The 13760-nt window shown below is 31.2% G+C and overlaps 1 long non-coding RNA gene across 1 annotated transcript; it reads left to right on the top strand.

Moving 5' to 3' along the window:
• Positions 1 to 2993: 2993 nt before the first annotated feature.
• Positions 2994 to 10788, top strand: LOC143227097 (uncharacterized). The gene is made up of 3 exons (XR_013014874.1): positions 2994 to 3102; positions 9829 to 9989; positions 10595 to 10788. It is a non-coding gene; the product is annotated as an uncharacterized LOC143227097 (long non-coding RNA).
• Positions 10789 to 13760: the final 2972 nt, after the last annotated feature.

Genomic DNA, 13760 nt, shown 5'->3' with positions numbered 1-13760 from the left:
GGATTATTTTGATGAAAAATAGAGCTTTGACTAAAATTCAAGACGACTACCCGGTCAGACATAATTAACTGTTTAAGTTTAATGCGAGCATATTATTTAGTTTATATAGAGAAAGATCTTGTTTAGGTATCTTTAGAAACAATATTTATGAAAATTTGAGATGTAATCATTTATGAATTATATCTAGTGTGGATCAGTTGCTGTGAATTAACGACTATTGACAGTAGTGAAATTATTGCATCATTTTGTAAGAGCTTTATGAGTTTCTCACTGGTAAAGTTAAGTGCTTAAGTATCATAAAACTTATTATTGTATGGAATGTTCTAATATTCGATAGATGTGTAAACCCGCATCAAAAATAATATTTCGTGCTAGCTCTAGAATTGAGCAATTAATAATATATGGGTGAAATTATCACAAAGTATTCTATTTACATAGAAGAGAAAAATAATTCGTCCAGTCAATTGTTTTTTTAAAGTAACTGAACTATCTTGTGTAAAATTTACGAAAAAGAAAAAAAAAAAAGAATAAAACTCTAGATTGCGCTTTGATTATAGTTGTAATTTTTAGCTAACAAGTTACAGAAACTTATTTAAAAGAATTCGACCTTACCCAACCTCACAGACAAAACATGGAGTGGGATCAAAATTTTGCTAGAAATGATGAAGCTGTAATACGGATGTCAAAAATAAATAGAGCGAGAAAATTAAAAGACGAAAAGAATAAGTCAAGGTATAAAAGGTATAAAAGTAGAGGAGTGAAATAAGAGAAAAGATGTTTATAAATAATTTAAAGAATAAGAAGAGGAAGATACAAACAGTTAGAAGAATGACATAGAAATTTAAAATAAAAAGAAAAAATACAAAAACTAAAATATTGTTAAGAGATAAGTGTTAGATATTGAAAGAGAAGTTAAAAGAAAGAGATGTGACATTTAAAAAAGAATTAAGTACAAAAGTAAATTCATTCATCTCATTGAACGAACTGAAGCTCAACAAGGACTTTCAATGACAAGATTGAAGAAACACAAAGTGCAAATAAATATCAACGAATTACAGAATTGGCGTCATTACAAATTTCAAGAAGTACAAAAATAATTCAATGACAAATTAAAACATTTGGAAAACAATTGGTGAACGCAGGAATCTACCCATGAATACCTATTTTTATACCTGCTCAAGAGTTCAATCAAAAGCACCAATTACTCTTAAATATGGAATAGGAGAACCTATTATCGTAACTACTGTGCCATCTGTGACATCAGGAACTTCCTAGAATACTTCAGCCATGACCCTTCCAAATCAGGTGGCAAGTTCAGCAACATCTACCAAATAAGAAACTAAAAAAACTGTGATGGATAGGTACCGTGAGAGGTATATCTAGCTCAGTTGAAAATACTTTATAGTACTATTTGTTACCATTGCACCCAATAATACTCGAAATTATTTTAAACTGAACCAAATATGCCTCTCATAGTACCCATCTATCATAGTTTGCTAGTTTCTTGATCATCAAAGCATGTCATCAAAACTGGTTCCTTTAAAATAGCAACGTTCCAACTAATAGCCATAAGAATTATTATGTTCGTACAAGTGTCAACATTTTTATGAAAGAGTAATGGAATTGACTGTAAGATTACCGCTGAAAGGGCGAGTATGTTTGGGTGTGTCGGAATTCAAATCCGTGACCCTCATATGACTTGGCCTTAATGGACCTCCACATATAAGTAGCTCATTACTTATAAAAACGAGTCCAAATGTGAAATGAAGGCAAGATTTTCAGTATGTTGATCTTTGGTGGTTTTTCAGGTTGTGAACATAACATTCCACCGAGTGAAAAGTTGTGAGTCGCCCTTACTGCAAACATATTTTATACGCCTCATTATATGGAATTAATTGACATTGCAGAATGGTAGATATTGGGAATTGATATCATGCTGAAATATGGCTGCAGAATTAAGCTAGCTTCAAATATCTTCAGAGTTTATGACTGATACTGAACCAGAAGCTGAGCTTACAGAGATGACTAGAACTGAACTGTTAATGATATTTGCTAATCGATGAATAAATGGCTCACTTATGTCACTTAATATGGTGTTGGGAAATCGCGTGTGACCAGTAAGGCCTGAATGCACCGTTAAATAGAGTCTATATTTGGAATTCTGCAGAAAGAATACAAAACTACTCTTACATGAAAAAGTCAATCATCTCATACCGATTTGATGGAAGTGGAAAATGCTGTCTCAGGCGACACTCCAGAATATCCTCTACATATTCAATTGGGTTCAGATCTGGCGACTGTCATGGCCATGACATTTGGATAATATCTGTTGTCAAGCTCCAATATCCATTGGGCACCTACTCGTACTCTGAAGATAGTAATATTGTTATCTTGTAAAACACCACTTTCTGCAGGACAGAAATCTTGTAACATGGGATGAAGATGATCACTCAGTAACATAAGTAACAACTGGCATTGACATTGCCTTCTTGGGAGATGAATGCACCTAATAATTTTAGGAAAATGACCTCACAACATCATGGAATCACGAGAATCCTTTCTACTTGGAACCAAGCACTCATAGCTTTAGGGGTTTTAGGCTGGTGCTGCATATGTATTTGTCAATTTGTCAACAACACGAAGAAGAATAATTCATTTGACCATATGCCATTTTTACAGACTAAACCATAGTCTGTATTTTTTATATCATTGGATGCCCAGTCGTCCATTGCCAAGTGTGACGAACGGTTTATTCACCATCACATTATTGTATCCTGTTCTATGCAGTTCTAGGTGATCATTTTTGATTAAACTAGCTTCTCTTACCCAGTACTGAAATTTTTGAACATGTCATCTTGGTGGCTAACCTGTTTTGTTTCAGTTCTAATTAATGCTTGGACATCGTGATTCTCGTGTATGCGCTTCCGCCCACTTTTATCAATTTCAGATTATGTCTTTTCCTCAGAATACCATACTGACATCACCTTTGGCACCGTTGTTCGTGAAACATCAGCAAGTTGAGCTGTCTTGATAACTAAAGCTTCGGCAAAACGCGCCCCAACAATCACTTCATTTTGAAATTACTGGTGTTTCCTTTTTCAGGTATGTTACCATTTTTATGGGCAACCAGCCCTGTCTTGGATTCCTAGATATGACCACTATTCATGCTATTATGTTATTTGCTTAATTATCGGAGTAGCAACACCTGGTTGTTTCCTCTGTATTCAATATACTTGATATCCCTCATTTGTACAGGTAATTCTATTTTTTTCAACTATAAGTAGCTAAGCGTGCACAATTATCTGTATTTTAAGTAATATGAAATTTAATTTTAAAAAATCATAAACCGAAACGATATAGGTCAAGGAGATTGTGAAAGAGAGAGTGCGTAACTTCTTAGTATATCGTTAGAATTGTCGTTAATTTGCACAGTAGCGTCTCTGTACATGAAGCACGTGAACACTTGAACTTCATTCCTTGCTGAATTTACGCGACGAGCTATGGAATGGAATTATCTATAAGCTGTTATTACGTTAAAGCAACAAATGGTACACTGACTCATGAATCGTGTTATTTAGAAAGGTCTGAACCAAAAAGAGGATTAAAGTACTTTTGCCCTAGGTAGTAACATGGTCTATACAGAAGCTCTAGTGCAAAATACAAAACCTGCTATGAATATAAACTTCAAACTTGGTATCGTGGCAGAAATATTAACACACGGTATGGAATTTTAAACATCATCGAAAATATTTTATTATGAAACACGTGGGCAGAGCATTTGGACTTGAACACGATATCTCTAATGGCATGTTTAAAAAATCAATAATCGATTAGGTACAGATCAATATTTCGCAAATTTGTGTTCTAGGTCATTAATGTTTATTCTTACAATCTATAATCGATGCCTCCAGGAGCTATGCAGTCTGAATGCAGGAAACTCCTGATTTTCAGACCTCTATGTAGTCTTGGGCTTAACCACAAGTAAACAATATTGAATTTGCGTACCTCCCTTCACATGCTTGCCCTTTCATAAGTGAGGGCTTTATAACGTTTCGGTTAATCTTACCTTTCGTTGGTACAAGGGTATCCCGAGAGCTGGCGGTGGGTGGTGGTCACTAGCTGCCTTCCCTCTAGTGTTACACTGCTAAATAAGGGTGAAGTAGCACAAATAGCCCTCGAGTAGCTTTGTGCGAAATTCAAAAACAAACAAACCAAAATGAAGTGAAAAACAGATATTCCATATTTTATCTTTGTGTATCTTCTTGTGATCTTCCCTATAAACAAAGCATTTATTAATAAATTTTATAATATTTTCTCATGCCATTTTTTGGTTAAATTGTCTCTCAAAAATTTTATAAACCACAATTCTTTTCAACAGCTCACTTTCTAATCATTAGAAGCAATTGCCTTGTGCTAAGTGGTAAGGATTAATGACTTGTGATATTCAGCTTTGAATTTAGTTAGGCCAGAAAAATTGTTGCATTAGATAGATTCTCTTTCAGCAAAATAGTTTCAGTAAAATATTGTGATTTAATTGTCGTAATAATAAACAGAGATCGCTTTTATTGTGTGAAGAAATAATCCCTCAAAAAATGTTAAATACTGGAAAAAACGTGCAGGTCGGACTGACCTAGTACACATATTAGGTTAATTGTTTGTACAATCAAATGGTTTTTGACATATTTCTATTACTGTGGTGACATTGTTAAGTGATTAAAAGTAACTTAATTTTTGTACTTGGAATGAAATGATAGCTCAAAACAAAACCTTGGATTCTAAATCCAACATACACTCTTAATTATATATTTTTTTTAATAATTGCTTTAATACGATTGTAGTTCATGTGGTGTTTCTAGTTATTCCTGTCCAGCAATCAATGTAGCTCAGTGTTTTAATTAAAACTCTGCAAATATAATAAAGAAATAAAAAAATAATTCGATGACAAAGAACAACAGGAAACTAATTTAAATATTTTCAAATAAATTAAGTCTTTGAGGCTCATACTGATGAAATCTAGCTTGAAGTCCGCATTTCTAACCCATGTATATGATATAGGAATATACTATAGGTTTATTTATTTCTCTAATGTTATTATTTGTCCTGAAAATAGGCAGAAAGCCTTTGCATAATGTCTTTTCTCCAATTTGCCTTTGTTTTTGTCATTTTCAAAGTTTTTAATTCCTGTTAACAACATATTGTATTAAAAAAATTAAACTTTGCAGTAAAGATAAAATATTATCGACCGTATTGTTATGAATCACGTTAAAATAACAGTTGTTATTTCTACACTCTGTTGTCAGTGTGATAGTAAGAAAGTAATCAGTGCTTTATATGCTAGATTTAAAACTATGCTTCCCAACAGAATTGTTACATCAAATTAATATTTCGCCTCAGAAACTTTCATTGATATCCCCCTGTGTCTCAAAGGTAAAATCGAGGAATTTTAACACTAAAAGCTTTCATCGATATTGTCGTAAACTTAATTATTTTACACAAAACGTTAACAATAAATCACAGGGACAATGGAATGAAAAGAAAATTTAATGCAGGTTATTAATATGATAGTTACATGCTTCATATTTGTGACTGCTATTGAGTAACGAAATCATACTCGTGGTTCGGTATTGACAGCTTCTGTAACTGTTGAAACAAATATTTAACTTATCCTTTTCCAACGTATACAAATATTATTGAACTGTTTGCCATTTGTATATGATTCTCGAAATTATGTTTTCTTCGTATTAGAACAAAGCCACAGCAGGCTATTTGCTGTATCCTTTATTGGAACTGTACCTCGGGATTTAGCACTGTAAGACTGAAGACTTACCATTATACCTCAGAAGAAATGCATTCATAGGCATTATCATGAATAAGTGAAGCTTTTGTAAAGTTTTGGAAACATTAATTTGAAACGATGACACTGAGAAAGAGTTTGGGATTTTATCATAAGAAAAAAATGGACTTAATGTTTAGTACAGAGTGCTTCTTTTATAAAAGTCCATTGCAACTACTTTCTGTTAGGTTGGACTATAAGTTAGTTTCATGAATTTGAATCAAAATTACAACAATGAGAATTTTCTGAACGAGTGTTTCAGACACTCACGAATTTTACTACCAAATAATTTGTTCTTTTGTTATTCAGCAATCATATATATGAACAAGTTTATGTGCAGCCATGGAAACTGGATTATCTGTGTCCATTTCTGACCCGGCATGTCCAAGTGCGACTCGTAATCTGAGGGTAGTGGGTTCGCATCCCCGTCTCGCCAAACATGTTCCACTTTCAGCGTGTGGGCGTTATAATGTGATGGTCAATCCCACTATTCGTTGGTAAAAGAGTAGCCCTGGAGTTGGCGGTGGGTGGTGATGACCAGCTGCCTTCCCTCTTGTCTTACACTACTAAATTAGGGACGGCTAGCACAGATAGCCCTCGAGTAGCTTTGTGCGAAATTCAAAAACACACACACTGTCCATTTCTATTGCCCGTTTAATTTCAACATGAAAGATGTTCATTTAAATAGTGCATTTATTAATACATAAATGTTTAATGGACTAATTGACAAAATTATCTCTGGTTGGAATGACGTTGTTGAAAACCTCTAGTCTTTCGTCTTCAGGTATATCTGAGATATATCAAAATGATTTTGAAAAAGAAATATGTTATACCATTTAGTTAAAGCATCTTCAAAAACATTTAATAATATGATTAAAAAGCCTGAATTATTTTGCTTGGTGAATTATTTTAAGAAATAATTTAGTATCAAAACAAGTTGCGAACTATTACATAAACATAAATTAATATATGTAAAAAGTTTCACCGAAATTGTTGTTTTGTATGAAAAGAAGATATGGCGACTATTCAAAGGTGCGTTTAGTGCATATGTCTCAACGAAACAGTGATTGCGTTGTATTAAAACGATTTGAAATACGCATATAAGCAACCTACTTGATGTCATCACCCGTTATGAAATCACGATGAAATAACTGATGACAAAACTATAGTTATACCTTGTTGGGTGTCCGTAAGGACTGAGATGTTGTGGTATTTTTAAGGGTTAACAGAGTTCTGCATGATCAATAGATAGATCCGCTAAATAATGGAAATTTCGTGGAGAGATAACTACAGAGTAGGTCTGGATTGAACTAAACAACCACGGTTTGGGTCACAGAGTACACAGACAAGACACGAGGAGAAGAAATAATCTTTATTTAGAACACAAAACGTTAGATTCCTGTTTATCACAGAGTAACTGCAAAACCAGAAAAAGTATACCAAGAAACATTTACCTCACTAAATATTTAAACCATCAGAAGAATGTCGAAAAATGAATTATTACCCATGCTAGCTATGTCTTAGCAACGAATTCTTTAACGTGTATTGCACAGCGTAATGTCTGTGGACTTAGAGAGCTTGAAACCGGGTTTCGATATTCTTGGTGAGCTGAGCACAAATAGCCCTTTGTGTATCTACGTTTTTTAATTAGAAACAAACAAACCTGAACAAATATTTGGGTAATGATATAACTTCTGCTATATGTTACAGGAAATAAACTGCTCAAATAAATTAAAGGAATAAGTAAATTTTCTAATGTAATTTATTTCAGTGTCCCAAATGTGATAATATTTTTAGTTTTTAAATAATCTGCTTCATTTCAGTTCCACATGTAATGTTTTCTATTTTTTAATGCGTAATGAAAGGTAAAACATGAAGAAATATTTTTTTTTAATGACCAATATCTCCAAAACTGATCTACCATAAGAAACAATACTTTAAACAGTTCAGATGCGTTCATTCAAGAAATGTTTGAAACATTCAATATCTTGTATGACCTCGGCGGGCTGTGGTACACTCTTGAAACCGATTTGACACACTTAGAATCAGTGTATCGATGTCATCCTGGGGTATGACAGCCCACTCGTCTACCAGGTCTTGTCGGAGTTCCTGTACATTCTGAGGAGAGTACTGGCGTTCACTAACACGCCTCGACAACATAATTCAATAATATTCAATTGAACTTAAATCCGGAGATCTGGAGGGCCACTAAAAAGTCTCTGTTTATTCTTTGTCAAGGAAGACCATACACAGTGTGGCGATGTGGGCTCGTCATTATCCTTTATGAGAATAACCGCATCGCCGACAGCACCTTACATATGCTGAACATATTCACACGAATTTTGAACTTGCAGGAAAACTGAATCTAGTGGGAAAAGAAATGTAAATAATAGCGCACATATACGTTCTTGGTCACTTGTTCAGTTTTACTGTTTATTATATCATCAACTATAATAATTTATACTCATACATTATCAGTAAAATAATTTAATTTAATAAATCTTTAAATAAGTAAGAAAAACAAACAGCTATAGAAATAAAAAGTATCAAGTTGATTTGCCTTTTTTATCTGATAACTATTCCTATCTGGACCAAACAAGTGTGCGAAATTCTCTAGTGCTGGTGTTTGTGTCAATTCAGTTTGTTGGCTGTTTGATCAATGTATAGATAGGTTTCAGCTCGAATGTAAATTGTAAAGATGTTCTATATGATTTTCACATGTCTTTCAACCATTATAACACATACATCTTCAGAAATAATTGTTCATATTCCTCACTCATCAGTCTTTATGATAAAAACAATTTTCACTTCATACTCTACGTTTTCTTGTTCTTTCTGAGCCATTGTTTAAAATCAATTATTTTCCGAATTGCTATATGGGAAGGTATAAGCAGTTAACTTTGTAGTTATCCAGCAAACCACAATAAAACTATACACTTTGTCCGTTCTCATTTTGTGTTTGTGAGGTTTCGATAATATCTTTACTTTTGACAATGATAAAATGTTTCCTGAATTTTGTTTCATATTATTATAACATAAATTAACAAATTTTACTTAAAAAATTTGCAATATACATTTTTATGTATCTTTCTTTTGGAAATTGAATTCAAACATAAATAATAATTCCATTCATAGTTACAGTGAATTATAAACTTTCATAGAGAGACTGAGAAAGTGTGAATTATAAATATTTATGGAACAGTTGCAGATGACAGTTAGTGTCAAGCAAATATATCGCTAGGCCCTAACACATGAGGGCCCGTACCCTGAATACCCAAATAATATAATGAAAAAAACAGAAGAGAAAACTGTGATCGCATTGAAACGCCAAAATTTCCCACACCTGGATGTCCGAGTCCATATTTCATTAATCAACTTGCAACGCGTGGTCTCAAGATATTATCAAGTTTGAAATTAATTGAATACTATAGTGGTTTGGTAATACGTGTCAAGTGAGAATAACAATGACGTATAAAAGAACCTACTTGTTTGCTCATATCTGTTTACTACTTACAACAACACCAGTACTAAAATTTACCTCTCAATATGTGTAAGCAAATAATGAGTGTCTTTACAAATGTTCAGCCATTTAGATTGAATGTTTTGTCTTATATAGTTAAATTCCATAAATTGTTTGAAGAACCATTTTAAATTTGAGAGCGAGAGGAAGTTACCACAGCATTTTAAGATATTAAAATTGCATGTTTTATATTTATAGACAATACTTTTTAATTGGTTGACTTACTTCCTCCAGGAGACATATAAAACACCCTATTTGTCTGGTTACCTTACATTACATTTCACGTTGCAACTTTAAACTTGAAGAGTACCACTACATTGTCTATTTATTCTTCTAAAAACGCCTTTCATTTGTATCTAATAGAAATGTTTTAATTTATTCTGTGTTTATATTTCTCGTAAATTTATTACCAGGTGATGTAGTTTATTATTCAGTAACCAATTAACATGAGAAGCTGTTTTACTATATTTTGTAGCAGTAATTGTGGAAATCGTCAGTAGTACAACGGTATGTCTTTGGATAGGATTTCAATATCTGTGGTGAGCAGAAAACAAGAACCCATTTTGTTGCTTTGTGCATAATCTAACACAGACAATAATTATGGAAAGTGCACAGTCATTTGTGGAGCTTTTCCCTGTAAGTAAACAGAAATATATTATTTGTCTTATATACTTCGTCTTTCTTTTAAATGATGCTATTTATGTATTCTAAATTGACAACAATATCCAGTTTTAATTTCGTAATGAGAACAATACATGGCTTTCTGTGTTTATACCGTAAGTTTGAACTGTAAACTTTAAGGTAAATAAAATATAATCATATCTTGTTCGCACTGATGAATATAAATTTAATAATGATTTGAATTTAAAACGAATTTTGTCTATGATTCAGATCTCGGACACAAACCTCTAATTTAGTATGTTACATATTACAATTTGGAATAGCCTGAAACTAAGTTTAATTGTAATTCGGACTTAGAAATTATTTGAATGTCAGTGTTGATCAAATCTATTATATTTCCTAACAGGATTGATTAATACAATTTTGTTTCTTAACACAAATATATTTTAATTATTCAACACAATTTTTATAATGGTTATTAGAAATAATGATTTGTATACAAACGTTTTACAATTTCATAAACAATGTTAAGTTTTCCATTAGGTCTGTTATTGAATATTTTATAGACATTTCAATGAACGAATTAATATTTAATTGATATTCTTACGCTTATCGGCTAGTTAGCTAGCTCTCTATTCTTGATTTGCCTCTCGACGTTTGAAAACCGACGTCTCTTCTACGAAGATATCTAATATCCTAGAAGAAATACTGATGTCCGAAGATAATTCGGTGAAGTTGAAGTTTTTGTAATGTTCAAATTCTATAAACGTTCCAAGTCAAACAACTGTAGTTTTCCAATTAAAAAATTGTCAATCGCAATTATAGTTTTTAAGGTTATTGCTTTACAAACTGTAGCAAACAATGAAAAAAAAATTAGCGCGTCTATTTATAAACATTAAAGCGAGGTTCATGAAGGTTCAGTTGGGAACAATACTGGTAACCACATACTACATTTTTGATTCTATCACATTTTAATAACAGGCATGAATTTTACAACACACTTTTAACACTCTAAGTTACCTTCATTTTTATACATATATATTTAAGTGAATCTAACACCGATATAAAATAATTACATAATAATAAATCCGTTATAGTCAAAAACTAAATGCATTTTCCTCTTAGGTTTTAAACTGATCGTTAACTTCTTATATATTTTTCACAACTTTGACATATATGTGCTACCGAGAACATAGCTTAATTAATGTAGTCATGAAAACTGTGTTTATTTGTAATGATTTTAACTATAATTTTGACCATCTTAATATCACTAAAACTGCAGTTTCATCACTTGGCTATCAGTTCACAGATTGATCAATGTGTAAAGGTGTATTTAACAATGAACGAACAAGTTATTTAATAACACGTAACCATTATAGCCATGGTTCGTTGCTGTGGGGAGAAAGTTTCTAAAACACATTGAAGAAAAACGATTTAAGTACGAATTACCATCAAATTTAAATATATATTATTTTTTTCATTTCTTAATATTTGAAAGTCATGGGTACTTTATTAACGGCTTTTATAGTCATACAAAAGAAATACTGGATTTCCTTTCTTTAAATAAGGTACAAATAAAAACGACAACATTTATATAAATGAAGTATCTCTTTAAACATCACAACTAAAAAGAAATAAATTTTACTAAGTCACCACAAACTTAAGAGTTTTATTGCTTTACCAAAGATTTATTTTCTAGATAAAGAAATATAGAATTAAACAAATACTTAAAAGAAGGAATAGTACAGATTCAGATTATTATATTATTGGTAACATTTAGATGCTGGTCCTCATCAGTTGTTAAGTGAAGTGTTGAAGCTGCAAAAAAAAGTAACATTAGAATAATTAATGTAAATTCACTTACAGTAGAACTAATAATACTTCCTTTATTTTTCACTCAAATAATCTGATACCGTATGTGGTAAAAGATAAGAAGATAACTCCCCAAATAATTGAACTGTTTGTGAAATTACTCAACTAAATATTTCATTTAAGAAAGGAGAAAATAATAATAGTGAAGTATTTTGTTTTTTGTTTCATTTAATAATATATTGTTAAAGTTATAAAGTTTTAAACAAATAAAAAATGAACAACCCAGTTTTAATAATGTGTGAATTTTTTTGACATAATATTTTAAACGAAAGGTGTTTTATCAACATATACAAAAAATTGTCTGGTTTTATTATATATTTTTAAAGTCGTTTCAAAAAAACATGTAAAAAAGTAAAATCCCAACTTCCCCTTTAATTAGCAAGTAATAAAAGTTATGCTGAATGTTATACACAAACTTACGAAGAATAACTTTTTAAAAACTAATTGTTGATTTCCTACATTTGCATAAATTCAGTTTTAGAAAAAGCACTTAAACTGAACAGTGCTGTACAGTCTCAGAGTGAATGATAACCATAAGCTTGTTCCGATTAACTCAATACTTACTAGCTATTTACTGGCTATAGTTTGCGAAATTAAAGCTAAATCAACAGAGAGACAGAAAACTGCAGACGAAGCAGTCAAATCCTTGTGAGCCAGTCAGAATTAAGATAATTCACGAAATAAATTCGTGATGTTTTCTTCTTAAATTAGTTAGAGTAACAACTTCTAATATACAGCAATATAGTGCGTTTTGGTCACACAAAATTCCAACCATGTTTTTATGTCATGTTGCTTAGCAACTTAACAATAACTAATATTGTTATTAGTTTACATACTGAAAGTGTAAAATAAAATGTATAGACAATAAAACTGTAAAAGTATTTTAGATTACTTAAATTGGAGTCTCTGTTTATTTTTCACCAACGATGATAATTTAACAGAAAGTACATTAATTCAGAAACGATTTAATTTCAAACTTTAATAGATATTTTTATTTTAGCGATTAATTTTATGCTCTAAGATAGGTGATCCAACACTATGTTATTACTTTAAGACTGATTACAGAAACCCTCACTACACTTACACCGTATCACTACAGTCGTAATGGGCGGATAGTAATCAAATTATTCTCTATCGATCAATAATTTTTTTTATTTTCTTGCTCTTCCTGTTTATTGAAATCATTCATGCTGGCTATTACGTAGTGTAGAAATATTGTTTCGAGGAAAAACGTGCTACCTTTTTACAACTAGAAATGAAACTGTTATTTGTGAAATATAGAAAAATATATGTTTATAAACCGAAATCACTTTTCAGTAGTAGTTTTCCTATCTATTATTTCCCCAAATTACATGCTGTTTAAAACAGAATAATACTGCTTTTATCCAAGCAGTAACACACTCGATAATAGGAATTGACTATTTAAATAAGGTTACAACTCAACTTTAGCAGTTATTAAAGTTAGCATGTAAGCATTCAAAAGTAAAAGATTAAATGCATCAGCCATTTTTCTCAGCCAGTTCTTACACACTAAATACAATACAATTTTCATAAAATTGTGTAATTAGAAAATAATAAAAAACATTAAGACTCCAGTTTACAATATTTCGAAAATTATTATTAAAATATAATTAAATATAATAATTACAAATATATCTTACAATATATCTATTATTATTATGGGATTATTTCTTTTAGTTGAATTGAAAATTATGATTTTACATAAATATTTAGTAAAATGTTTAACCATTCTTCAACATATTAAATTATTGCAAAATATAATTTTTTTTTTGTAAAAAATAATATTTATACACTTTTCAGTACATAACATGTTCAAATCCAGATATTGTTGCTTAACCTATTGCCACGTAATTGTATATTTAATCTTTTTAACTTACTTCTTCACAAACACTT

This window comes from Tachypleus tridentatus, chromosome 9, assembly GCF_004210375.1.
Source record: "Tachypleus tridentatus isolate NWPU-2018 chromosome 9, ASM421037v1, whole genome shotgun sequence".
Classification (NCBI taxonomy): domain Eukaryota; kingdom Metazoa; phylum Arthropoda; class Merostomata; order Xiphosura; family Limulidae; genus Tachypleus; species Tachypleus tridentatus.
The sequence above is the reverse complement of the archived record's forward strand: the minus strand, read 5'-3'. Positions and strand labels throughout refer to the sequence as shown.